The 27914-nt window shown below is 44.5% G+C and overlaps 1 protein-coding gene and 1 pseudogene across 5 annotated transcripts in view; one reads left to right on the top strand and one right to left on the bottom strand.

The window, feature by feature from the left end:
* LOC126335075 (BMP-binding endothelial regulator protein) overlaps window positions 1-27914 on the top strand; it is a 643298-nt gene that overhangs the window by 339177 nt on the left and 276207 nt on the right. The window lies entirely within an intron of this gene.
* LOC126337219 (5S ribosomal RNA) lies at window positions 18677-18795 on the bottom strand (annotated as a pseudogene).

The following is a 27914-nucleotide window of genomic DNA, read 5'->3' as shown; positions in this document are numbered from 1 at the left end:
GAACTTGTATGAATACCCGAATCTCAATTTATCAAATTCCTGGCTGACACATTCCGAAACAGCCATTGTTTGCCCTACTTAGTTACACGGCCTTTGGAACAAAAATGCCCCAACAAGAAGGATTTTACCGAAGGCCGCTCGGCGCGTTTTAATCTGCCTCGCCTCGCGCCGCGTCGGCCCGCGCCTCCCGCCGCCATTGTGTCAGCCGCGCTATCGGCGGACGCATCGCGCCCGGAATGCCGCGCTCAGCACGCAACACGCGCCTAATTAAAATATCCCCGCCGTGTCTCTGGCTCTTTACGCCCCGCTCGCTGTACAGGACGGGGAGACTCACTCTATCGGCCAGGGTGGGCGACCGGTGTCTGCCGTCGGGCGAGGAGGAGGATGCGCTAAACGCGCTCCATGTCTGTCCTCCTGCCTCTACGGGGTAAAGTGTGAAGCTTACAATGAGTGTACGTCTCTTCTTCTTCTTCTTCTTCTTCTTTTCCTTCCAGTCCGTAAATGTACTCATTCTATACATAAACACAGTTTGTCCACTGCCCCTTGTGATGAAAGACTACCTCTGAAGTACGATTCTATAGAACTGAACTGTCTGATTTCATATGTAAGCACCAGCAAGCTGCTTACTGTTTTGCCACTAGTTGCGACTGTCTGTGTCGCCAGTTCGCAGACTGTCGACCTTTGTGGTCTAGTGGTCACGCCGCTGACTACAATTGCGGGCCAGCCCCGGAAGATCTGTCGCCCTGTCCTGTGTCCAACATCTCTGCTATCTACATCATACTCTGTAAGCCACCTAATGGTGTGTGGCAGAGGGTAGTTGGCTCTAATTTCACGAATTTTGTCGTCGTGGTCAATACATGAGATGTATGTGGAGGGAATTAATATGTCGGAAAGTGCTGTCCCGAAATTTCAATAGTAACTCTCTCCGCGATGCACAACGCCCCTCTTGTAACATCTGCCAGTTTAATCTGTTTAGATCTTCGTAACGCCCTCTCTCCAGCAAAACTACTCCGTAACGAAACGCACCGCTTTTCGTTAGATCTTCTCGGTCTCCTCTTTCAGTCCTACCTGACAGGAATCCCAGATATATGAACAGTACTCAAGAATCAGGCGAACAAGCGCCTTTTAGGCCACTTCTATCTTGGTTGACTTACATTTCCTTAAGATTCTTCCGATGAATCAGAGTCCGGTGTCTGCTTTTCCCACTAGAAGAAGGGATCGGTTGCTAGTTCATATTCTAAGGCATCAAGGGATCATCAATTTAGTATTGGAGGGCATCATTGAGGGCAAAAATCGTAGAGGGAGACCCTGAAATGAATACACTAAACAGATTCACATGGATTTAGGTTGCAGTAGGTATTGGGAGATGAAGAAGCTTGCACAGGATAGTGTAGCATGGAGAGCTGCATCAAACCAGTCTCAGGACTGAAGACCACAACAACAACAACAACAACAACAACAACAACAACGGTCATTCCACTTGATGTCTCTCTGGATAGTTACGCCTAGATATTTTCCGGCACACGCAGTATTCAGCTGTTTGTCATCAATACTGTAACTGTACAGTAGTGGATTTCTTTTCCTATGTATGCACAATATGTTGCATTTATTTACGTTCAGGGTCAACTGCCAGAGTCTGCTGCATTCTACAAGTCTCTGCAGCTCGTTCTGCAAATTCTTACTATCTTCTGGCGTTGTTGCTTTGGTACAGACAACTGCATCATCTTCGAATAGTCGTGAAGAGCATTCGCCGCTTTCTATTAGATCATTTATAAATATTGTAAACAGCAACGGTCCTATCACACTTTCCTATGGTACTCTGGATATTACCTTTACATCTGTCGATTTAGCTCCGTTAAGAGCGACGTGTTGAGTTCTCTCCGCAAGAAAGTCTTGAATCCAATCGCAGGTCTGCTCCGATACTCCGTAAGCTCATATTTTTTCATTAAACGGCAGTGCGGGACGGTGTCAAAAGCCTTACTGAAATCAAGGAACACGGCATGAACCTGAGCGCCGTTGTCCACTGCGCTGTGGATCTCATGGAGGAACGGAGTGAGCTGAGTTTCGCAGGATCTCTGTTTGCGGAATCCATGTCGATTTTTTATAGAGGAGATCTTCATTTTCCAAAACCGTCATAATTCTTGAGTATAAAACGTGTTCTTTAATTCTACAACAGATTGACGTCAACGATATAGGTCTATAATTGTGTGAATCTGTCTTACGGCGTTCCTTAAAAACGGGAATGACCTGCGTGTTTTTCCAGTCGTTAGCTACCTTTCGTTGCGCAAGCTATCTACTATAAATTATTGAAAGAATGGGACCAAGTTCTTTCGCATACTCCATAAAGAGTCTTATAGGTATCTCAACTGGTCCTGAAGCCTTTCTACTACTAAGCCGTTGTAGCTGCTTTTCAAATCCGCGATCGGTTATCTCAGTATCTGCCATTCGATGGGGATCACCTTTACATCAATGCGCCGTACAGTGCCGGTTAACTAAAGTTTGTAATCTTACCCTTCCATCCTTCTTCCAGCTATTGTTCACATTAAAGTCTTTTATGGAGATTTGAGAGAAGCGAAGATTACAATAAACTTTCAAGTTTACTTAGCTTGTCATGTTGAGACGCCTCGAGTTCTTCCTGTCTTGGGGTCTGATGGTTGAAGCTGAAATTCTCGCGTTTTAGGTCCTCACGGTTGGATTGAATTTTTGTTTTGACGTTAATATATTTTTTCACATTTTAATATATCACATGGTCTTTGATTGTTCACATGAACAAATCCGAAATTACATTGTTGGCACAAAAATACGACCGATCACATCAGAGGCATGCTTACGACTCTCACACACTTCGGAAATAACAATATTCCAAATGGTTTTCAATGCTTCTTAACAAATGAATATCCACTAGTTTGTGTTACATTATTAATTTCGATTATTATTTCATAAATGAATCCAGAAATAAACATAGCAAAATAATGCAGGATTGCGTAATTAATATTAAAATTTTTAAGTGTGCAAATATTTCGTAATTTCAAATGTTTCTAAAAAATAATGTAACTGTACATTCAGAGCTAGTACTTAATGATTGTTACATCGAGAATAAATTTTTTTATAAAGTAATTCCTTTCCATAAATTTTAGCTTAAAATATAACATAGTGTGTATAAAATTACATGAAATTTGTCATAAAAGCAACTGAGATAATACTGAACTGTCCAAAATTTGAAAAATAATACTGGTATCGATAACTACTATCGAGGAAAAGTAATGCCGGAAAAGGATGTCCCCCTAAAAAGTTTAACATATGATGATCAGTCACAACTCCCTAAACTGCCTCGATCCTTTGTAGCGTGTTGCCTATCAGAATGCCTATGTCGCATCCAGAATGGTGTGGTTGATACTGGGCAGGTCATGACGATGCCGATTACGATAGGACGTTGTATACAAGCGGCGTTCGGATATTTTCTGACGGCTGGGCCCATCTCCATAGTGCGCTGTGACGCACTTACTCCCCACCCCCGATTACAAGAGGGCTTGGTCTTACGAACGTATGGCAGTTTACGTGGCCACGATGTACCAAGAATGGCGCAGTGTCGAGGGCGTCCCTCTCCCCGCTGGTCCCGGTCGGTAGCAACGGGCCCGTGTTCCCGCGTTTGCACTCATTGCAGCGTTCGTTGTGGAACTCAGTTAAGCTCGCGCCGAACTCCCACAAACGCGCTGGCCGCAGGTGAAGGATTTCTGCGTCCTTTTCCTGCGTGGCGTCCCCTGTAACATCGTAGAAAGCAAGTTCCCATTGTAGCGGTGGACTGTAATTTGGCGGCTTATTCATCACAGCTTCTTTCCGACTCTACCAGATCGATTTGGTACTATGCAAACTGTGGGAAGTATCCGACTGATCAGCGGCTCCATGCCATAGGACTGGCGGATTCTCCCCTCTGCGTGTCTGTCGTAGTGTAGACAATGATCATCACAGATTCAGAGGTGTAGCCGTTGAGGATCTCTGGTTGATGGGGTGTCAAATGGTCGCGTGTTTTCTACGAGTGCCGCCTCATGTTATTGACCCAGAGTCCATTCTTTCCCCAGTGCTGAAATATTTTCTGCCACGAAGTCTCGAGCGGTTCTCTGCAGAAAGTGCTGGACCTTGGAATATCTATAAGGAGATGCTCATCAATCGCTCCTTGGTTTTTGGCCGTACTTACAGACTGCATATGTAGAGATGGGCGCTGTTACCGTTATCGCGTATCTTTCGCCAGCTATCTTAACAGCATTTATACCACGCCTCCACTAAGTTGGCGTGTTCACGGCGTGACAGGCTCGCCCAACAAAAAAGATGTAAAATAGAAACTGTAATACATACAATCTGTTTTAAAATATCAAGTAACAGATCTTTAAATTTGAAATAAATAAATAAATAAATATCCAGGTGGGTCGAACAGTTTTGCTTTCTACATAAACTTAAGTCATTATGTGCTCAGTACATAGTGGCACACACTCGTTCTTTTTCATCGTCGGATGTGCTACAAATACACTGATAGAAAACATGGAAACTCAAAAACGAAAAATTAATGTAGGATAATAAAGTTCTGGGAATACATTTGTCTAGATGACGTAATGTAAGAGCGATATAAACTCAAATATCAAATGCTGGTACGTTAATAACCTGTGTAACAGCCAGACTGCTGAATCTAAGCATGCAAACGTGTATTCATTATGTTGTACGTGTCCCGGATGCAGTTCCATGCCTGTTGCACTTGGTTGGTTAAGGGGAGCTGGAACGCCCTATCCCGACAATGTTAAATTTAGTGACTTGACTTTTCTGTATTTCAGGAAGCACTGTAGCTATCGACATGAAACTTTTGCAGGACATTAAACTTTACGTTCTGAGTCTACTGAACTACAATAATTGCATTTCAGCCACTCTTTCGAAAATACAATTTTTTAATTACACAGTTAAAATTTTGTGTACTTCTTTGTACTTATCCTAAATAATTTTAATTATACATAACATTATGTTCTTCTTTTAGTTCAGTAAACTCAGGACATGCATGTTATTACTCCCTGTAAATTTGAATACTCTACTCGATGAGGTTTCTAAGATTTCGGGAAAAATGCAACAGAAAATGTAAATTTTCAAGAATGGCTTCTAAAGTTTCAAAAGACTATAACTAACTTAATTGGTGCTTAATTTCCTATTTTTAGTCATTCAGAAGCCCCCTGCACCGTACTGTATATCATCCTCTTGATCTCTTTCTAAGTTTTTTCTTCTTTTCTGCTTTCTGGATTCCTTAGTGGCCAATTGTGCTGCATACTGTGCTTTATCAATGTGAACCTTGTCCATCTGTTCAAATTCTCTGATGCAGTTATATCCCATGTGCTGTAGCACTTTCACACTACCAATGTTGCCATCATTAAAAGCAATAACAGCATCACTGACCCCCCACTTTAGTGTCTTCATTCCAATAAAAACATTGTTTGGTAAGCGAGTCCATATAAGAGTATTGAACGACGCATTGGGATGATGAGTTTGACCATGCACACATTTCTTCAGTAATTCAGGATTTTTCAGGTTTTATGATATCCATGACGGCGGCTGGTACGGAATGTTTATGGCTGTATGAACTGTTTGATTAGTGGGCATTGTGGTAATTACTCCATGAATCACGTCCAGGAGGGTAAAGGTGGTGTACTGGTTTTTCATCAGTTACAGTCTCTCAAATTTTGTTTCAACTTCCTCAACCTGGTACCCAACCTCTTCTGGACATGACCAACACGTTCCAGTTTTGTGCTAATCTTCTCTCTATAAGTCTGAGAGGCTACTACACTGTTATATGCCTTTGAGTCTCCATCAGCTAAGAACTTAGTGTAACACACTCCCGTTTTGTTCACAGATCGACTAAAAATTTCTATAGCTGCAGAGGCATCCATACCTCCACTTATTCCTTCATAATTTCTGTCACAGAAATGTCTTCTTATTTCCATGAATTACACTTATAACAATGTTTGATTAAAATCTGGAAATCTATTACCATTCCAGTATCCACACTGGTCACCGTAGCTACAGAACTGTAGCTGCGATTCTGCCAAGTGCCATCAAAAGCTATTGGTATGTCAGTCATACCATCATTTATTTCAGTAGCTCCGTTTGCAGCACCCTTCATTGACTCACATGTAACAGATTCTACAGCAGCTCCAATAAACCCTGCTTACTTGTCGATTTTAAAAGGTGAGCATGGCGTATTCATCACGGCACACATTTTTTCTGCTGCTGTGGGTCCTTTGGCAATAGCTCTCAAACCATAAAACTACCTAACATTTACTTCAAAATAATTATCTTTACACTTATCATAATTCCAAAATGAATGAGTATATTTACAACTGGTACAATTAATGATAAGTTTCCTGGGTAGTCCATATGATACCTCACTGTCTTCATGTCAGCTAACTAGCCCCCCCACACATTTTACAACACACACATTCATCTATCAGAATACAACATAACCTACCATTTACATCACTTTCGTTTTTTTAGAAAACTGTGTATCACAACGTTTTATTTTAATCTTCGAAGCATTGACATGTGTTTCTCTAGATACTGACGAGTTTGCATGTATTTCATTGTAACTTCACACGCCGCATGTTGAACACAATGTTTCCCTTTCTTCGAAAATCTATTACCATGAAACGCACGTTTCTTAAAAACACTTCGTTTTGGCGTCATACTTTACTTTTTGAGAGCTTTTCCAGTCCACATTTCCTCGGAAAAACGTTATTACTTCGACATACAACGCGTATTTATATTATTCAACGATACTATACCGTTTTTGACATTGCTACCAATAGAAACAAGTAATATAACCTCTATAACAAAGCAATCCACAGCCTTCTATATAAAAATTACCGATTTTATTAGTTCTTGAAGTAATGCACATAAAAATTTTAAAACTTTCAACTGGTTTAGATTATATTTAAAAAATAAAATTCTTCCTCTCTCTCTCTCTCTCTCTCTATATATATATATATATATATATATATATATATATATATATATATATATATATATATATACTTCACAAGGGAAGTATTTTTTATTTTTTTAAATATAAAGCTTTAAAATTTTTAGATAAATAAAGTTTTAAAATTTTTAAGTGCATTACTTCAAGATCTAATAAAATCAGTAATTTTATATATCATAGTATTCGGAAAACTGCAAATTTTATAATGAGATAAAAATATGAAAATGTAAAAAAAATTTAAACTCCCCTGAATATAGGAACTTTAATGCTGTTGTTCGATCATCTACCACATGTGGTCGACTGGAGACATGTCTGGTGGTAGAGCAGGCCAAGGCAACATGTCGAGTGTGTGTAGCAGACAGACAGGTTGGTTGCAGGTGCCCGTCTGGTTTGCTTCTAACCGACGCACGGCCACCACTAACACCGAGGCAGAACCAGCTTTCATCAGGAATACAACACACCTCCGCGCTTCCGTCCAGTGAGTCTTACAGAGAGTCTGTCCGTGAAGTAACCGATTTGTAACAGTTCGTTGTGTCACTGTGGTTCCAACTGGTGCTGTAATTGCTGCTGCAGGTGCAATACGATGCGCCAGAGCTATACGCCGAACGCGATGGTCACTTCTCTCGGTAGTGCCACATGGCCGTCCAGAGCTATACGCCGAACGCGATGGTCACTTCTCTCGGTAGTGCCACATGGCCGTCCAGAGCTATACGCCGAACGCGATGGTCACTTCTCTCGGTAGTGCCACATGGCCGTCCAGAGCTATACGCCGAACGCGATGGTCACTTCTCTCGGTAGTGCCACATGGCCGTCCAGAGCTATACGCCGAACGCGATGGTCACTTCTCTCGGTAGTGCCACATGGCCGTCCAGAGCTATACGCCGAACGCGATGGTCACTTCTCTCGGTAGTGCCACATGGCCGTCCAGAGCTATACGCCGAACGCGATGGTCACTCCTCTCGGTAGTGCCACATGGCCGTCTTCTCGCGGCCAGCAATCATGTACAGCGGCTAAATTCCTGCCAACTCTTTCTGCGTTATCGCAGAGGGGACATCCAGCTTCTCGTATCCTATTACACCACCTCATTCAAACTCACTGAGGTGTTGGTAATGGTATCTTTGTCGCCTTAAAGCAATTCTTGACTAACATCTACGCACCACGCCCTATCTCGAAGGTAACTACGCTCACGACCGTTACAGCGTGTATGTAGAGGAAACCTGATTTGCATCCTCATAGTGGTGCCATTAGCGCCACTTTTATGCGACTGGGGCGAAATTTTTATGGACCTTATCTTTCAGATGTAGAAAGATGCCGAACAACACTCGTTTCTGTCGCAAAACTCCTTCATGGTGTTGTGATTCTCTCCGTCGTTTATAATATGGTGTTATCTATATGTTACATACATAAAATGCCAATTTTTTCTAAAAAAAGCTGTGTCTCTGTACCACTAGATGTTGTGTTGGGCCCACTGCTTGGAATGAAAAAAAATCTTCGTCCCCGTTTCCTTGTCATCTGTCTATTTTCATAGGCTCTTGTTAGGGATATTCCACAACGCTTTGAGATTCTCGACTCTCTTCTCGTTATCCTGATAGAGTGTTCGAATCTCCTGTGGCCAGCTTGTAGGCACAGTGTGAAGTGCCGTAGCAACGCTAGTCTTGTAGTTCCGCTGAGCAGTGGACAGCAGACCTAGCCCCCCCCCCCCCCCCCCCCCGACTGCTGTCATCTTCCCATTACGCGTCGTCGCAGCACCGCCAGGGGACCTAATCAGCACCTGCTGCCGGGCGTCATTTATTACGGCCAATTAAAGCCGATACCACTAGCCGGCCGTACGGCGCCTATCAGATCCGCGTCGCCGGCGTAATTAAATGAAAAAGAAAACGCCAGGAAAATCAATTAACCGAGCTACCGTTGTGTTTTCAGCTGATTACAATCTGTAAAGGCGGAAGAAAATGACCGCCGCATCTTTTTAAAACGGAGAGTGGCCGTCGAAAAAAAGTAAAAAAAAATGAACGCGTAAAACGCGATCCAACATAGTTTTCTTTGCTAATGGAATAATAAATCTCTGGTGAACCACGTACGATTCGCCCCGGGGCTGCTGGTCTTTTCTTCTGTCCTTCGTGGGAAAACCGCCGGCCTTCGGAGGTTCTCGATTACACGCAATTACGGTGGAGATTATCTCGGATTAAGCGCGGCGCTCGCAGCACCCAGTAATTCTCCGGCCAGCTCTCGGATCCTCATTTTTATGGAGCTGCCTCGGCTCTATGAATTAAGCACGCCGATTTTTCCTAAGTTTCTGCCGCGGGTCGTAAATCAGCGTGGCTGACGGCCGTGATTAACGGCCTAACTGCGCTCCAAAAGATAGTAATCACGGGCTAGTAGGTAATCGCTACTCGCCTTGTGCAAGCTTTTAGCGATCGCAGTTGCCACATACTTTCAATTCGCCACTACAGCGCAGCTCCCCTAATGTTGCTATTAGACGCCAGAATCGCTCGCTTCAGTCTTTGGCCAACCCGACTACCCAGTCGCCCCACCATTTCGTTTCAACCGATGTTCGTACCTAACCGTGTTTCATCCTCTTGTTTGCAAAAATGCGCTTTACAACTTTCTATCCGGCTTGTCTTATAACTTTTTTTTGTTTTTTGGCTACAATCTAGAACATAGTAAAATTTATGTACATAGAATTCTGACAGATACGTTCTACGACCGATGTAGACTTAAAAAAAATCTTATCTGTAACATAGTACAGAACCGGACGATACTTCGGTGTAGAGCTGTAGACGTTCATTGCGTCCGAAACGTAAATAGTGTCTGCGTAGGAGGAGATCGCCGTGGACGGATAGCGATGCAGATCTTCGCTAAATTCAGACGGTACTTCGTCAGCGTGACGGAGAGGCTAAATTAACTTGTGAAACATGTGGTTGCATTTTTTGCTCTTAAATACGTGAGGGTCAATAAAAAAAACTGAAATACAGACAGTTGACGGACCGTCAATGAAGTAAAATAAAATTTCTACGTCTTGAGAGAATAACCTTGCAAGATCTCAAGATCTAGGTCAGGGCTTAACACAAAATTGCCAACAGCGGCAGAGGAAGGTGCCGGCGTAAACGGATGGTGTGCGTGTGGTGGGGTCTGGGATTTGGCGCTGTTGGGACAGAAATCAACATACTGCCGAGGAATACTTAAGATCAAAGATTGTAAGGTGCTTAGTTCAAACGCTTATCATTCTGGACCTCTGAACGACGCTCGTCTAGATGTGCATAAGATTCTGAACTAGGCCAATAAGAAGTCACGAGAGGAAGAGACTTCGATTTCTGAAAGATATTCCTCTGAGCTAGGACATCCACAATCCAAGGTATGGTTTTGTTACTAAAATGCCAAAACACCAAGCAACAAAGAGGTTGCTATACAACCACCAGGCCAAATCACACGGAAATCGGAAAGAACCAGAGTCACTGCAAGCATGGGCACTAACTGTTAATGACGGTACCAATTTTGTTTTAAGTGACGACAAAAAAGAAATGGCTCTGAGCACTATGCGACTTAACTTCTGAGGTCATCAGTCGCCTAGAACTTAGAACTAATTAAACCAGCTAACCTAAAGACATCATACACATCCATGCCCGAGGCAGGATTCGAACCTGCGACCGTAGCGGCTGCTCGGTTCGAGAATGCAGCTCCTAGAACCGCACGGCCACTCCGGCCGGCAAGTGACAACAACTTTGAAGGCAGGATTATAGGTTTTTTGGACATAACCTCTACACCCCCAGTACAAAAGACATTCTCAGATGCTGTAGCTTCCAATTTTAAAAGTTTTGGAGCTTCAGTTATTGTTGGAGCATCCGCATTCCTGTTCGTCGCTGGTTACGATGAAGTGAAACATAACGTAAGAGCCCATTGCTGCTCTACGTGCAGGGCAAGTTTCGGAGTTCGGACACGGAGATTGGTGGACCTTTCCTCGATCCTTCCTGGCCGCAAATTTCATTGGGTGGTGTTTACAGGGCACCTGAATACTGTACGCCGGGCGGGGTTAGGGTTATTTAGGCCCGATGAGGTTGGGTTCCCGGGTGACGGGCCACGGGCTGACGGCAGAAGCAGGCGGGCCGCCGCTCGCCGCTACCTGCGGATGCCTCAGCCGCTAATTGCCCTGGGAAAAAATGCGGGCGACAGCCGACGGCCGGCCAAAAGGAAAACAAAGCGAAGGCCCACCGGCGGCGCGCCGGACCCCAGGGGGGCAGGGGGCGGGGGGCGGGGGAGAATTTCCACAAGGGGGCCCGCCGACCGCGGGGGCGGAGGAACACACGCTCTCTGCGTCATCGGCCCTCACAAGGCACGGCACTGGGGCAGCGGCGTCGTCTTACAGACACGCGGCCATCGCTGACGATGGACCGAAGGTGCTGCAGCTACCTGCCTCGTGTTTCACGGAGTACCGACTCCGCGCTAATATTTACAGTTACAGTCAGCTGTAGCTACCACTAGATAGGATCAGCGGCACTGCGACCTTGCTCGCTTACGATGTTGTCATCTACAGCAAAGCATCATCATTCAGCGATCATAAGGAAACACTCAAAGACTTCGACGAACATTTCAGTTCTTATAATGTATTATAGCTCTTTTACAATGTGGACAAATCGAAGATAATTCCTATAAAAAGAGAAAGAGCCCGATAGTACTCGATTACAAGAAAACTGGTAACATCTACTTGGGGGATATGGCAAGATCTGAAGTGGGGGTAATAACGTAAAATGAGTATGGCCGGGTGATAAAGTTAGATTAGGTGGAAGGGTTCTCGATGTGCAGTGCGCTTCTAAACGAAATCGCATTTACGAAAAATGCGCGACCAGTTATGTTGTTGTACATAGTTTTTTTGAGTCGTTATCAAATAGACAACGCACGTCAAATGAATTGTGGGAAGGAAAGCTGGGATTCTAACGGGTCGTTGTAAACAATGCGAAAGTGTACCAGGAGCTTTCGGAGAAATTGAACTTGGAAGAAAGACGACGTACTTCACGCGAAATATTTTTTCGGTAAATTTAGGGAACCAGCTTTCGGAAAACACACAGCTGCCACTACCATCCTTGTCTATCTCGCACAGAGATTATGGAAGTACGAGAGATTAGGGTCCATATAGTTGCCTATTGGTGACCACATACCCCTCACCCAGTTAGATAATGGAGTAGGACAGGACACCGATGATACACGTATGAAGTAAGCAGCCAGCGTTTATATTAGAGTGGCTTGCGGATTATATACCGAAAAGTATTTTTTGTTTCGTTTTATTAACATTTCATGTACATTGTATGAAACCAGCTCCATATTACAGTGGCGGCATATTTGACAGTTACTATTATTTTAGTACATATTTCACAATTGCTGTTATTTTAGTACATACAGAACACACAATAGTTGATTATGTGTAGGCTTTAATCTGTAAAAAAATCCGTGGTAATTTGGTAAGTTTTTGAATTTCCTGATACGAACATACATCTCAAATTAGCAAGGGTATGTTGCACCAATTTGATTAGCCCCTTCCAGAAGGCTATTTGCTGCGTACCGTGTCAGTCTCACTGATAATAAACTTCGTCTTTATTTTCACATAAGCAAAAGTAATTCATCTCAACATTACAAAAATAGAGGTGTTTTCTCAGAAAATGTTGCTCTGTATGGGTAAAAAGCAATACCAGTGCGGGGTGGCCGTGCGTCCGTGGGGCATGGTTTTTGCGTTATCGTTAGTGTAAGTTAGTTTAAGTTAGATTAAGTAGTGCGTAAGCCTAGGAACCGATGGAAAAAAATGGTTCAAATGGCTCTGAGCACTATGGGACTTAACTTCTGAGGTCCTCTAGAACTTAGATCTACTTAAACCTAACTAACCTAAGGACATCACACACATCCATGCCCGAGTTAGGATTCTAACCTGCGACCGCAGCGGTCGCGCGGTTCCAGACTGTAGCGCCTAGAACCGCTCGGCCACTCTGGCCGGCGGAACCGATGAGCTCCCATAGCAGCTTAGCACAAATTTCCAATTTCCAATACCACTTTTCTCTCTGTTTCGTGAAATGACCGACTCTTCCGTTCCCTCATGGGCTCCAACAGCAGGACCGTTGCAAATTCCGCATCGGCTTGGCCGCTTCCACTGTTTCCTACGGCCAGATTCCAACTCCTTCACGGCCTCGTACTATTTACATTGGCGAGTGAAAGAAACTGGTACACCTGCCTAATATCGTGTAGGGCCGCCGCGAACACGCAGAAGTGCTACAACACGACTTAGCATGGACTCGACTAATGTCTGAAGTAGTGCTGGAGGGAATTGGCATCAGGAATCCTGTGGGGCTGCCCATAAATCCGTGAGAATACGAGGGGGTGGAGATCTCTTCTGAACATCACGTTGCAAGGCATCCCAGCTATGCTCAATAATGTTCATGTTGGGGGTTTGGTGGACAGAGGAAGTGTTTAAACTCATAAGGGTGTTCCTGGAGCCACTCTGTAACAATTCTGGACGTGTGGGGTGTCGCAATGACCACCTTTATTTGCCCACGTCCTTTGGAATGTACGCTGGATATGAATGGATGCTGGTAATCAGACAGGATGCTTACGTGCGTGTTACCTGTCAAGGTCGTATCTAGAAGTACCAGGGGTCACATATCACTCCAACTGCACATGCCCCACACCATTAAAGAGCCTCCACCAGCTTGAACAGTCTTTTGCTGACATGCAGAGTCAATGATTTCACGAGGTTGCGTCGATACACTGATCTAACAGCTACACCAGACACTTAGTGCGTTATATAGGTGCTGCCGACCGCAGCACCGTATTCCGCCTGTTTACATATCTCTGTAATTGAGTAGGCATGCCTATACCAGTTACTCTGGCGCTTCAGTGTACATTTGTAGTGTAAGTGCGTGGTAGAGGGTACTTTTTACTGTAGCAACGGTATGTTTGAGCTAACTGCTCGTGAGCTGTCGTCAGCTCCCTGCTGTAGGCCACCCCGGTGCTGGCGCTGTTGCTGGTGGCCGGTGATTCAGCGCGGCTGTGCGGAAGCGCGCTGAAAGCAGAGCCGGCCAGCGCGACACCGGAGCTACGACACGACACCGACACCGCTCAGGGCAGCACAGGCCGTGACGTCAGGCGCCGCGTTGCGTAACAGCGGCGCTATAATTAGCGGGGTTGCGCTCACCTGTGATGGGGGCCAGTAGGCGTACATGTATCTGAGGCTGCGGCACTCCAAGGGGTGCACAGGACGAGGAAGCAGGAGTACTCGGGAGACAGGCAGCGAAGTGTCGTCTTTGGAAAAGGAGGTCGTCCTGGGAGCAGCTTTTCTCAGGAATGCCACAAAAAATGGTTCAAATGGCTCTGAGCACTATGGGACCTAACGTCTGAGGTCATCAGTCCCATAGAACTTGGAACTACTTAAACCTAACTAACCTAAGGACATCACACACATCCATGCCCGAGGCAGGATTCGAACCTGCAACCGTAGCAGTAGCGCGGTTCCAGACTAAAGCGCCTAGAACCGCTCAGCCACAACGGCCGGCCGGAATGCCAGAAGCGTCAGTCTTGGGTTCACAGTTGTTCTCTTCGTATATCAATGAGATCTCGTCGGTTTCGTCGTCCTGCAAATATAACTTCCATGCCGACCGCCTCCACCTTCACACAATATCAGTAACATCTTTAGATGAGTGGTCATCAATCAGATGAGGGACCATTTGTCTTCAGTTTTCAGATGGGAGCAAAACCTTGAAGTTGTACTACATGCGAAAAAGTCCCAAGTTATTTTAGTACCCCATCGAAAATTACGAGGGTAATCCCAATAGTAAGGTCTCCTATTTTTTTTTTATAAGTACATAGACCTGTGTATTTATACAATGGTTTGTATCAGTTTACAGCTTGAACATTTAGATATTTTTCGACATAATCACCATTTCGGTCGATACATTTTTGCAGACGCTGTGGCAGATTTTGTATGCCCATGTCATATCAGCTCGCCTCCGTGCTGTTCAGAAAGTTATGAACCTCTTCTTTAACCTCGTCGTCGGAGAAGAATCGCTTTCCGGCCAAATGTGTTTTTAACCTAGGGAACAGGGGAAGTCACTGGGCGCCAAGTGAGGACTATAGGGTGGGTGGGTGATTATGTTCCACTGAAACTGTTTCAGGAGACCAACGATTTGCCGAGCGATGTGTGGGCGAGAATGTGTACGCCCTTGCTTCCTCTTCTCCGGTTCTGAATTGGCCGTTTGAATTTTTTCAGTCTCTCACACTACCTGTCGGCGTTAATTGTGGTCCCAGCGATTCAGCTTCGACGACGAGGTGAAAGAAGAGGTTTATAACTTTCTGAACAGCAGTGCGGCGAGCTTGTATGACATGGACAATCAAAAACTGCCACAGTGTCTACAAAAATGCATCGACAGAAATGGTGATTATGTCGAAATACAGCTAAATGTTCAAGCCGTAAACTGATGTAGACCATTGTAGAAATAAACAGGTCTGTGTACTTATAAAAAAATAGGAAACGTTAATTTTTGGATTACCCTCGTAATTAGTCCAGAATTTCGTAAACTCTGCCTCATGTTCTTCGCCATAGTATCTCAATACTGTATCAGAAACTGGTATGTAAATTCTCATTAGCTCTTTAGTTGGGCAGAACATACTGAAATCACTGCACATTATTCACGTTATGTGAAACGTAAACTTGTGAAATCACTTCTGTTTCCGAATCTTCACTACTACGAAGTACACTGGGGTGTACAAACTCGTGGGATATCTCCGTAATATCGTGCCGGACCTCCTTTCGCCCGGCGTTGTGCAGATATCGATGTCTCATCGACTCAACAAGTCTTTGGAAATCCCATGCTGCCTCCATAGCTGTCCATAACTGCAAAAATGTTGCCGGTGCAGGATTCTGGACACAAACTGACCTCTTGATTATGTCCCATAAATGTTCGGTGGGTCTCATATAGTGCAGTCTGGGTGGTCAAACATTTGCTCGAATTGTCCAGAATGTCCTTCAAACCAACCGCCAACAATTGTTGCCCCGTGACACGGCTCATTGTCACCCATAAAAATTCCATTGATATTTGGAAACAAGACGTCCATGAATGGCCGCAAATGGTCTCCAAATATCGGAGCATCCGAAACACCCAATCCATTCCACACACAGACAGCCCACGTCATTATGGAGCCACCACCAGCTTGCACAGCGCCTTGTTGACAACTTGGATCCATGGCTTCGTGGTGTCTGCGGCACACTCGAACACTATCATCAGCTCCTATCAACTGGAATCGGGATTCAAGTGACCATCCCACCGTTGAAACTTCCTGGCAGATTAAAACTGTGGCCGGACCGAGACTCGATCTCGGGACCATTGCCTTTCTTGGACAAGTGCTCTAACTTGCTCACGAAAGGCAATGGTCCCGAGTTCGAGTCTCGGTCAGGCACACAGTTTTAAATTGCTAGGGAGTTTCATATCAGCGCACACACCGCTGCAGAGTGAAAATCTCATTCTGAACCCATCTCACTGTTTCCCAGCCGTTTAGTGTCCAACCGGTATCGTCATGAACCCAGGAGGTGCGCTGCAGGCGATGTCGTGCTGTTAGCGAAGGCACTCGCGCCGCTCGACTGCCGCCATAAAGCATTAACTCACATTTCGTCACACTGTCCTAACGGATAGGTCTCACATTCATTTCTGCGGTTATTTCACGTAGTTGCTTGTCTATTGGCACTGACAACTCCAGGCGAACGCTGCTGCTCTGGGTCGTTAAGTAAAGACCGTCGGCCACTGCGTTGTCCATGGTGAGAGGTAATGCCTGAAATTTTATATTCTCGGTACACGCTTGATACTGTGGTTTGTGAAATATTGAATTACCTAACAATTTACGAAATGGAATGTCCCATGCTTTTAGCTCCAACTACCTCTCTGCGTACAAAGCCTGTTAATTCCCGTCGTGCGGCCGTAATCACGTCGGAAACCTTTTCATATGCATCAGATGGCAACCCTGCTAATGTAGAGTCCTTTTATATCTTGCTTATGTGATACTACCGCCATCTGTATATATCACTGTACTATGACTTTCGTCATTGCAGTGTAATGCATCATGGTACCAGTAGTGAAGATTCTTGAAGCTGGGTGTGTTGCATCTACGACATCCGACTGTTCTACATGTCGGTGCTTCCCGTGTCCAGTTATGATAGTTGCGACCAGACTGGCTACCACATGCTGTGCCTACTCCATCGGCTCTTCAGCATTCGTGCACCAAAGTATCACGCATGATATGATAATCGCAACATGAGGTCTCAGTCACTTATTACTCTAGATGTATCCATCTATAAAGCAAAAACATTCACAAACTCTTTCCGTTTTGTTGTAGTCCGCCTCCTGAACCAGCTAACCCGCAAGCATCAGTTCAGTGACCTGTTGCGTGTAGCAAAGAGCTAAAGCAGTTCCTTCTGTCAGCCACATATATTTTCCATTAAACATTAACCTGTCATATAAGGCCAGTTTCCCTGCACCAAACAGCGCACCAAAATTACTATCCTCTCCTAGCTGCGCTTCTTTCTCTTCCCATTTGTCCAACAGCCACCCACATTACTTGGCGAAGACTCCAAACGTTCGGGAACAATACTCTAGAACTCGTCGCACCAGCGTTATGTAGGTGACTTCTTTCACAGATTCATTACACTTTCCCAGAACTTTTCCACCAAATCTAAGTCTTCCATTCGCCTTTCCTAACAATGTTCGTCCCATTTCATATAGCACATATGTTTACCATATGACGCCCTGAACATGTTAACTACTAATCTCGTAATCAAACAGTAATGGCATCTCCTTGTTATAGGCGTTGAGGCCCGCATCTCGTGGTCGTACGTTAGCGTTCTCGCTTCCCGCACCCGGGTTCCCAGGTTCGATCCCGGCGGGGTCAGGGATTTTCTTTGCCTCGTGATGGCTGGGTGTTGTGTGTTGTCCTTAGGTTAGTTAGGTTTAAGTAGTTCTAAGTTCTAGTGGACTGATAACCATAGATGTTAGTGATCAGAGCCATAGGCGTTGAGGAGAATGACCTCATCAGTCCCAACTGCGCATGAATTCTGGGAACATCGTTCCTGTGATACACGACTCGTCTTTTCCTCACAAGACATTCTGAAAGCCATGGATCAAAGCAGTCACGTCGACGGAGTATTTCTTGACTTCCGAGAGACATTTTATTCCGTACCACGCCAACCTTATTCTCAAAACCACGGCCGTACGGAGCATAATCAGAAATTTCTTACTGGACTGAAGATTTTTTGTTAGGGACAGAGCACAAATTATCGTGAATGGAGAGTCATTGATAGATGCAGAATTAAATAGGTGTGACCCAGAGAAGCTTGTTAGGACTCTTGCTGTTCAATCTCTATATTACTGATCTTGCGGTCAGTATTAATAGCAACCTCATACTTTTCGCAGATAATACCATTATATTATGAGATTATCTCTGAAACAAACAAACGAACACAGTCCGAATAGGCCCTAAAGCTCCAATGGTACCGACCTGCCGCCGTGTCATCCTCAATCCGTAGGCGTCACCGAATGCAGATACGGAGGGGCACACCGCTCTGCCGGCCGTTGTCAGTTTTCTTGAACAGTGCCACTAATCCTCTGTCAAGTAGCTGCTCAATTGGCCTCACAAGGGCTGAGTGCACCCCAACAGCACAAGGCAGCCCCGGACGGTGACCTATCCAAGTGCTAGCCAAGCCCGACAGCGCTTAACTTCGGCGTTCTGACGGGAACCGGTGCTACCACTGCGGCAAGGCCGTTGACTAGTCTCAAACAAGATGCACAAATATTCAGTCAGACGTTGATAAGATTTCAAAATAGTTCAAAGATTGTCAACTTGCTTTAAATGCTCAGAAATGTAAAATTATGCATCTCAGAGAAAGAGAAAACGTAGTGCCTATGACTTTAATGTCCAAGAACAGTATTGAAGTCTATCAATTGATACAAATACGTGGGTGTAACAATTTGTAAAGATAAGAAATGGAACGATTACATAGGCTGAGTAGCAGGTAAAACATGTGACAAACTTCGGTTTGTTGGTGGAATATTCGGGAAATGCAAGTCTACAAAAGAGATTGCTTGCAAAACACTCGTAGGATCCATGCTAGAATACTGCTAAAGTGTGTCGGACCTGTGCCAAACAGCAATGACACGGATATCGAACGTATACAGAGAAGAGCAGCACAAATGGTCACATGTTTGTCTGACCATGGAAGAGTGTCACGGAGCTGCTGGAGGAACTGAACTTGCAGCCGGTTGAAAATGACACAAACTATGCCGAGAAAGCCGACGAACGAAAGCAGCTTCAAATGATGAATCTAGTAATATACTATGGTCCTCTACACATCGCTCACGTAGACATCACGAGGACAAGATTAAATTAATTACAAATCGCACTTGAGCAATGACTCCTCCTGTGCCCCATGGAATGGAAAGATGCTCTACTAACTGATACAATGGAATGTGCTCTCTGTCATGCACTTCACAGTGGTTTTGTAGAGTATGGATGTTGATGTGGATCTTGCATTTATCCATTTTTGAGTAAAGCGCACTCAGTGCAATTTTCGTTTGTGTAGAACATTCACTGTCCCATCCAACATACTGTGCGGGTGTTATTAGTCAATTACTGATGTCTGTCATCTACAAGAGAATATTTTACATATTGTGGTACTCTTCAGAGATCACGTTGCCACCCCGAAGTCGCAACACGAATCGATGCAATGGACATTAGCAAGGGCTGTTTGCAATCTGCAACAGTGTGTGGGAGGTGCACGTGAAGACCACACTCCCCCCTCAGCACAGCAGCGCCCTCCCGCTGAGGTCAATATGGTGTCGAGCAAGCAAGTGGTTCTCCTCCTGCTTGGAGACCTCAGCTGCTGCAGTCGACATCATCGAGTAGGACAGTGTGACAAGGGTCCCCGTCGAGTAGACCGTTCGCCTGGTGCAACTCTTTCGATTTGAGCCCACTTCGGCGACTTGCGCGTCGATGGGGATGAAAAGATGACGATTAGGACAACCCAACACCCATTCCCTGAGCGGAGAAAATCTCCAACACAGCCGGGAATCAAACCAGGCCCTTAGGATTGACATTCTGTCGCGCTGACCACTCAGCTACCGGGGGCGGACAAGTAGGACAGTTGAAGTTTCAGATGGACATATACCGTTGTCAGTAATGAATATTGTTCCTCAAGAAAAGAGTTTGTTATTTAATGCATCAAGTGATGCTTTCCTAGTGCATGACAGTAGTAAATTATCCAGTACTCCTATAGCAAAGAATTGTGCCAAAGTTAAGCATTTTTTAATTGATTTATGAAATAAAGTGAGGCAATTATTCAAGCGTTCTGGTATGGTGAGCATTCTCCCAGAGCAATCAAAGAATCAACAGTTGCGGCCGAACAAAAGTGATTTCGCCTGGTCAAAACGGGTATCATCCTAAGTTTCTTTATACTCCAAGAGGTGCGGTTTGGAACGCCTTTGGGAAATTTAGGAAGACGAGATCTACCTGTTCATTTACATCTATGTTTCCAGCTGTGTGTAAATCTGATTACTAAAATACCAGCTTTCATGGACTTCCTTCGAGCATTTGCTTATATTTTACAGTAGAATAAGATCTCGAAGCGTATGTGAGCAAATGCAGAAAGGACAAAGCTTTTCTGTTCTGTCCCGGGTTCGATTCCCGGCGGGGTCAAGGATTTTTTCTGCCTCGTGATGACTGGGTTTTGTGTGATGTCATTAGGTTTGTTAGGTTTAAGTAGTTATAAGTTCTAGGGGACTGATGACCATGGATGTTAAGTCCCATAGTGCTCAGAGCCATTTGAACCATTTTTTCTGTTCTGTCCAAGACTAAATCTTAATTTACGCTATATTTATGCGGCAAAGAGGTATAATACGATTAAGCTGGCTTCACCGCTTAGGATAGTGACGTGCTGCCTAAACGCGTTATACCAAATTAGTAGCTTGCACAGTACACCAGAAAATGTGTGATGTTGTAGTGAAATATGCAGACTATGTGACGCAATCTCGAGTGGTTTTGGCGTCGGATGTCCGCGTGTAATATTATGTGAGCCGCTGCCACTGAGTGGACGAACATCCTGGCACTAATTGGCCAGAAGGGGAGGGGTAAAAGTGCTGGCACAGAAATGCGTTTCCTTGCCAGCCCAGCAGCGTCCGAGATATAATGTGTTATTAAACCCTTCCGAGGGAGGGGGCGTGGTCAGAAATATTAGCTGAAGTAATGACCGCCCGAGTGTCTAATTGCACGCCGGGGCAGGCATTAGTATGCGTGATTACAGTTAAAGAAGACATTCCCGCTGGCCGGCCCTGCAGGTAAACAGAGTCCGCGGCCCGTGGGACGGCGGCGAAGCGGTGCTGCGACAGCGGCCGGCCGCGCTGCGCTCCTAATAAACTCCGGCCCGGACCTCTGCTGCTTTACGAGCCTCCCAAATTACAGGGCCGCTAATTCGGCAGCGTCCAGCCGAGCGCGAGAATTTGTCCGCCGGGAGTCACAGGCCTAATTGTCTGGCCGCGCGCGGTAACAGCACCCCAAACCGTGGCGCAACTGCTGCGCTTCTTTAATACTGACGCCGACAGCAGGTGGCGAAGCTGCGAGTTATTTACGGATTAGCATACGAAAATTTGTCCCTCACAGTGGTAGACACTACCTTATGAAACACCTTTCAACAATACGTGCCAGTGGTCTAGCGGTTTTAGGTGCTCAGTCCGGAACCGCGGGACTGCTACGGTCGCAGGTTCGAATCCTGCCTCGGGCATGGATGTCTGTGATGTCCTTAGGTTAGTTAGGTTTAAGTAGTTCTAAGTTCTAGAGGACTGATGACCACAGATGTTAAGTTTCATAGTGTTCAGAGCCATTTGAACCAATACGTGCCAGGAGGACAATTTTGTACAGCGTCTACACCACGCATAGTATATGTCGTCTACGACCTTAATGGAAGGGTGGTTCCTTATGTACAAAAGAAGAAAGGAAGAGTCGTACCATTTTGCTGGCTCAACCTCTAGATGTCAGACACTCAAATCGGTACCGAACTTTGTATGTCAATAGAATATCAATCAAAACTCGGATTTAGTTCGTACTATGTGCTGTCGTCCAACAGAACGAGCCTAAACGTAAAAGTAGCTTCAGAACTGCGGAGCACAGGAGAAGCGTAACTGTAACTAATATGTATTGCTTTCGTGGGGAAGTGGATAGAGCTTTAGACGTCGTAGCAAGGGTCCCGGTTTTATACCCCACTGATGACAATTTTCTTTTTTCTTGTTGTATTATACGCGAAAGTGTGATATGGGATTATTAACAAACCCGCACGTGTAACGCAGTTGTTTCTCTACTCTAATGTTGCAGTTGATTATGTTTATTCCGTAAAACTAAATATGCAGTAGCTGCTTCATCACGAAAGATGTGTGTTCTGTCGCACATGTCTGACATAACACCACATCTATCTATACAAATGTACTCTAAGGTTTGCTACTTTCACCTTACGAAGCAGACCGCTAAAAGAACGCTGCTACAAACTCCGAAAAGTCCTTTTACATGCCAGGAAAAAATTCTCCCATATAACTGTTTCATGTGTAAACTGTTCAAAAATGGTTCAAATGGTTCTGACCACTATGGGACTCAACTGCTGTGATCATTAGTCCCCTAGAACTTAGAACTACTTAAACCTAACTAACCTAAGGACATCACACACATCTATGCCCGAGGCAGGATTCGAACCTGCGACCGTAGCAGTCGCACGGTTCCGGACTGCGCGCCTAGAACTGCGAGACCACCGCGGCCGGCTGTGTAAACTGTTAAAACATATTGTCATCAGTGGGGTTTGAACGCGGGACCTTTGGCACGACCACCTCAAGCTCTACCAACTCACTCACGTGAGATCAGTTATTGACAGTTACTCACAGATACGCCTTTCCTGTGCTCCGTAGTTTTGGTGTTACTTTTAATTACTGTTTACGCTTGTTCCACTCTACCACAGAACGTAGCACGAACTAAATGAGAGGTCTGGTTGATACTCTATCGACATACAAAGTTTGGTATCGATGTGAGTGTCTCACATCTGGAGACTTGGGTGTCAGAGGACCCGTAGAGTAGGTTCACCAGCGTAAACGTAAAACGTTCTCTCCCTACGAGCACAGTGGACCATTCCTTCATGATGTGTCATATTTGTGTCTTCAGTCTGTCTGCTGAGTGTAGTTGACTGTAAAGGGTGTGCGTATAGCGTGGTGTCACGCTTATGATGTACGATGATGGGAGCAGGGCGGAGATGTAACCTGCTACCCCGGCACACAACCTATTCCTCCCGAGTTTCACCAATGTGGCCTCCGAGCTTAACGTCCCAAACGACGAACAGATCAGCATCAATAGGCCCGCTGCAAGAGGCACTGAGGAGAGGTGTGGAATCTGACCCAAGACGTTAGCGAAAATTCCAGTGATGAGAAATTTCATGCCAGCACCACCCCTCGTTCTTGACGAAGTAGAGGCGATGAGATTTTTGGAGCCACCAGCGTTCGAACCGGCTGTCTACGAGTCGAGTGCGGTCACACTCTCATGTAGCACCCCGACCTCGGCTGTTTGTTTACTAGGCATCGTTTATAAATACGTCCGCTGCACCGCCGCGCTTGGCGATCTGCTCATTCACATTGAGCACTTGCATCTATTGCTACCCACAAATGCCCCAACTGAAGAATTCTTCAGTTTTAACCTTGGTGCTTGTCAACAGTGCCTCAAATAACTGAAAACAGCATCGAGTGTGATTAATTTCCTTATGTAAGGAATGTGATGGCTGTCGATGTCCGTCAGTAGATTAGTGAAATTTCTCCAGAAGACACTATGAGTGTTCCAGTGGTAACAATGTAGTTTTATAACCTTTAGAGGTGGTTGTTATGAAGTGCGAGCTTATCACTGAATACTGGCTTTAGTTGTAATAATTATTAGCAGAATTTGCTTTAGGTTACTAATCACTTTTCGTATAATTAGATCATTAGGTAACAGCTAAATAAATTGTAGAACAATTGTTCTTTTTCAGCGGAAAATAAACATTAATGGCTTGCTTTGTCACCGCTGTTCAGTACATTGCCTTCAGTCATCAGTGGAAATATCTGCACTTATATCCCTAAAACCCTTTATCTCTTGTATGATATCTTAGAGACCAGGCGATGCTCCTATCGAAATAACTCGCCTATACTACTTGCATCCAAATTCAACCAGTCTCAACTATTTTTACAACACAGTTATACCACATCATCATTAGCGAAAACCGTCAACTATTGTAACATATTTTGACATCATGGCCACTGCCCACCAGGAGTCTGAATGCCTCCTAATGGCGTTGACACAGCAAGGAAAAAATATATGCGGGATGGAGACGAATGAGAAAGCGAGAAAGCGTACACAGACCGTAAATGGAAAAATTCACTAATGACTTTGACAAAGGCCAGGGATTAATGACCTGGCGTCTGGAAACGAGCATCTTGGTAACACCGAAGTCCGTCATCTGCTCGCGAGCTGCAGTCATCAGGTGGAAGGACGGTGAAAATAGGAGTAGGGCACAAAGTGTCGGAAGTCCACGTCTCATCACAGATCGTAGCTGTGGGAGACTTGTCCACTTGTAAAGCTCTGTAGATGTGACAGTAGAGAACAATGCTGGTGCATCGAACACTCTGCTCACTGCACGCTGTCGGATGTGGGGCTCCGCAACATACCACCCCAGTGTGTTCCCTTGTTGACCCCACGACACCATCTTCAACGATTGCTCGGGGCACTGGATCATCGAGATGAAATCGTGCCGACTGGTCGGGTGAATCATATTCCTTGTCACACACGCTCAATGTCGTATCTGGCTACGCCGTCATCCAGACCAAGGTCTGCGAGAAACATGCACCACCCCGAGGTCGCAGGCCAGTTGCGGCACTACTGTGTTATGGCATTCACCTGGTTTTTTGGGGGGACTTGTAGTGGTAGTCCAAGCCACAATAACTACTTTAAACTGTGTGCACATTACTGCTGGCCGCCTATTCCCTTCATTCGTGTTGTTTTTGTCGTAAGTAATGGCATCTTACAGCAGAATAACAGTTTGTGTCAGAAGACGGAACCGCGCTACAGCAGTTTGAGGAATATGATAGTGAATTCCTTTGATGTCTTGGAGACCAAATTTGCCTATTTGAACTCGATGGAGCACAACTAAGACACCATCGGGCGCCATCTCAGAGCTCACAAACCACCGATCCTTACTTTACGGTACCCGCCTCAACTGTGTGTAGATGGCGCACACCTCCAAAAACGTACTAAGAACTTGTCGAATCCATTCCACGTACAATAGCTGCTGTATCTCCTTCCAAAGGTGGTCCTTCACAGTGTTAAGCAGGGAGTCATAACTTTTTGACTGATCAGCCCACGCGATACATACCAACAGCGATGAGAATTCGATGTGACACTTCCGGCATAAAGGCTTGCTTGACTGTAGATTCTGTCCAGTTACGTTTGGTTTCGTTCTTGGTTAATACCAGTTAGTGATAAATAGATAAGTGTTACATTTTGCACCGTAAAATTGGAATTTGTCCACCTAACAATCACGGAAAACTTCGTTAAAATGATATATTGTTTTGCAGATCTGTTGACAAGTACGAGAACCCATGCAAAGACCCCACTGTTCGCTGTTTACGTCTCTTCCCGGTACTCAGCCTGAGACGTGATTTTACGGTGCGTGTTTTTCACCCAGTGAGATCCAGTCTGATGCTATCAGAGCCTATTATGTAGATGTAGCAGGTAGTAATGACCCCGGCGGTCTTTTATTTAGGGGGGAGTGGGGGGGGGGGGCGAACTATAAACATACTTACACCCTCCAATTCGACCCCCATTCAGAGAAAATCGGAGGAATCTCACCCTAAAAAGCCCGGAGTTATGGAGAGAAGCCGAAACCAATTAGGCATTCCTTGTAAACAAGAGCTCCGGGTAGAGGAAGATGTGTTGCGGGCAGTCTTCCTCGCAGGCGACTTAGCCGGAGGCAAGGCGCGCTCCGCAAAGCAAATATTCTTCTGTATTAGGTTTGAACATGCGAACACAATGGAATTACCACATATGCTAGTGCTATTTTTTTCATTTCGAGACTTTCAACTGACAGTATTTGGAGCATCTAGGAGAAATTGTGATGATTTAGCGTTCTTTATAAATAGCACATTTAAGATCGTAGGTTGGCTGCATTGTGACCGAGAAGCCATGATAATGTCTGAGGTTACTGTTTCTTCGAAGCGAATAAATTTATTTACAGCACTTTTCAGTCGTGGAACCAAAGGAAAATTGCAACATTAGCTTATGCTCTGAAATCAATGTTGAACACTTCTACAACAAGGTATTACCCTACCGAATTACCTATTAACAATTCAGTGCAGTTACATCCCATGGTAAAAGGTGCACGATCAACGGAGGAAGATCAGAGTTTATCGTCTCGTCGACGAGAGGATGATTAGTGTCGGAGCACAAACTAGAATTCAGTAATGTATAAGGTACGCAACTAGCCCTTAGCGTTTGGTGCTTTATGGAAATTGTGGAAAATCTAACTCTGGGTATTGAGACAGGCATATTTACTCCGTTCCGTGCGAATATGAGTTGGTCATATACCATGACGTGCATCTTTGATCTGTTTAGTAAATTCGAACAATCGTATTACAGTGTATCCGAGTTTCGTTTTTTATGTTACATCAGTCATATTCCATGTCTTTGGGATGTCTCAATAAAACAAAGATGTACGGACCTTATAACGTCTTGAGATTCTGAAATATTATTTCATTCAACATTTTACTATAAAATAGCCTGAAAACATCAGTTTCAAAGAGTTGTTGTGCAGTTACACTACAACGGCAGATTCCATAGCAAATAAGTAAATGGTGCAGTTTTCATTATTTAAATCGTAAGAGAATGGTCTTTAATTCAGTCTTAAAATAAATTCACCGTGAAAGCTACAAGACAATTAATACGCTATGACAGGTTGTTTAATACAAGTTTAGCCATTTACCTAACTGTTTAGGTATTTATGATGACCCCTTGAAGTATTTACGGAGTCTTTTCATGAACCTAGTGTCACATTCACGATTTTTTAAAAAATGGAGCTTCTGGTAACTGTAAGGGACATAAGGATACATAATTTGTGAATTGTTAAAATACACAAAAAGAATATTTTTAAGAGTTCTTTGCTGGAGCCAACGTAAAATATAATTCTTACAACATGTTACTGTTTTCTTAAAATATTATCACTGAAAGTTGAATTTCCCAAAAACAGAGCACTCTGTAACTAATTATCAAATGGAAGTATCTTCATTTTTAAAATAGCTATAGTGGTATTCTAGCGTACTGTAAAAAGCTGAAGTAAGCTGCAAAATTAAGGCTAGCGTATGGGTTTTTCAGTAACGATTGTGATCCATCTGTAGACACAGAAATATTATTTCATGAAATAAATGATTTTTACAGATTTTGGGGTGCTTTGATTATTACTTATTGTTTGTACTGACTCCTGCCAAAGTTTAAGCAAACTCCATCTGCCCATATACCATCTGTTGATGGTTTCAAATATTTCCTTAACTGCCGTTTCAGTAAAGCGACTAGTACTACTTTTTGTTCCCACAGTTCTATCATCCACAAAAAGGAAAAAAATCGTTCGAAACTGCAAGTGAGGGATGAATTATGTACATTAAAAGTAACAGGGGATATAAATCAGATTCTTGACACTTAACGCAGGTAAATGCGAAATGATATGACTGTGTAATGCGTACAGTAGAAAAACAGTTCAGAGGCGATTCCTGTTTGTTTAAAGACAATGTACGGTGTTATAAGGCAGCACACCTGCAACGCAATGTTTTGTTGAGAATAAGATTCCTCA

The sequence above is a fragment of the Schistocerca gregaria genome, chromosome 2 (assembly GCF_023897955.1).
Source record: "Schistocerca gregaria isolate iqSchGreg1 chromosome 2, iqSchGreg1.2, whole genome shotgun sequence".
NCBI classification, from domain to species: Eukaryota; Metazoa; Arthropoda; class Insecta; order Orthoptera; family Acrididae; genus Schistocerca; species Schistocerca gregaria.
Note: the sequence above shows the minus strand (reverse complement) of the source record. Positions and strands in the feature narration are given on the sequence as shown.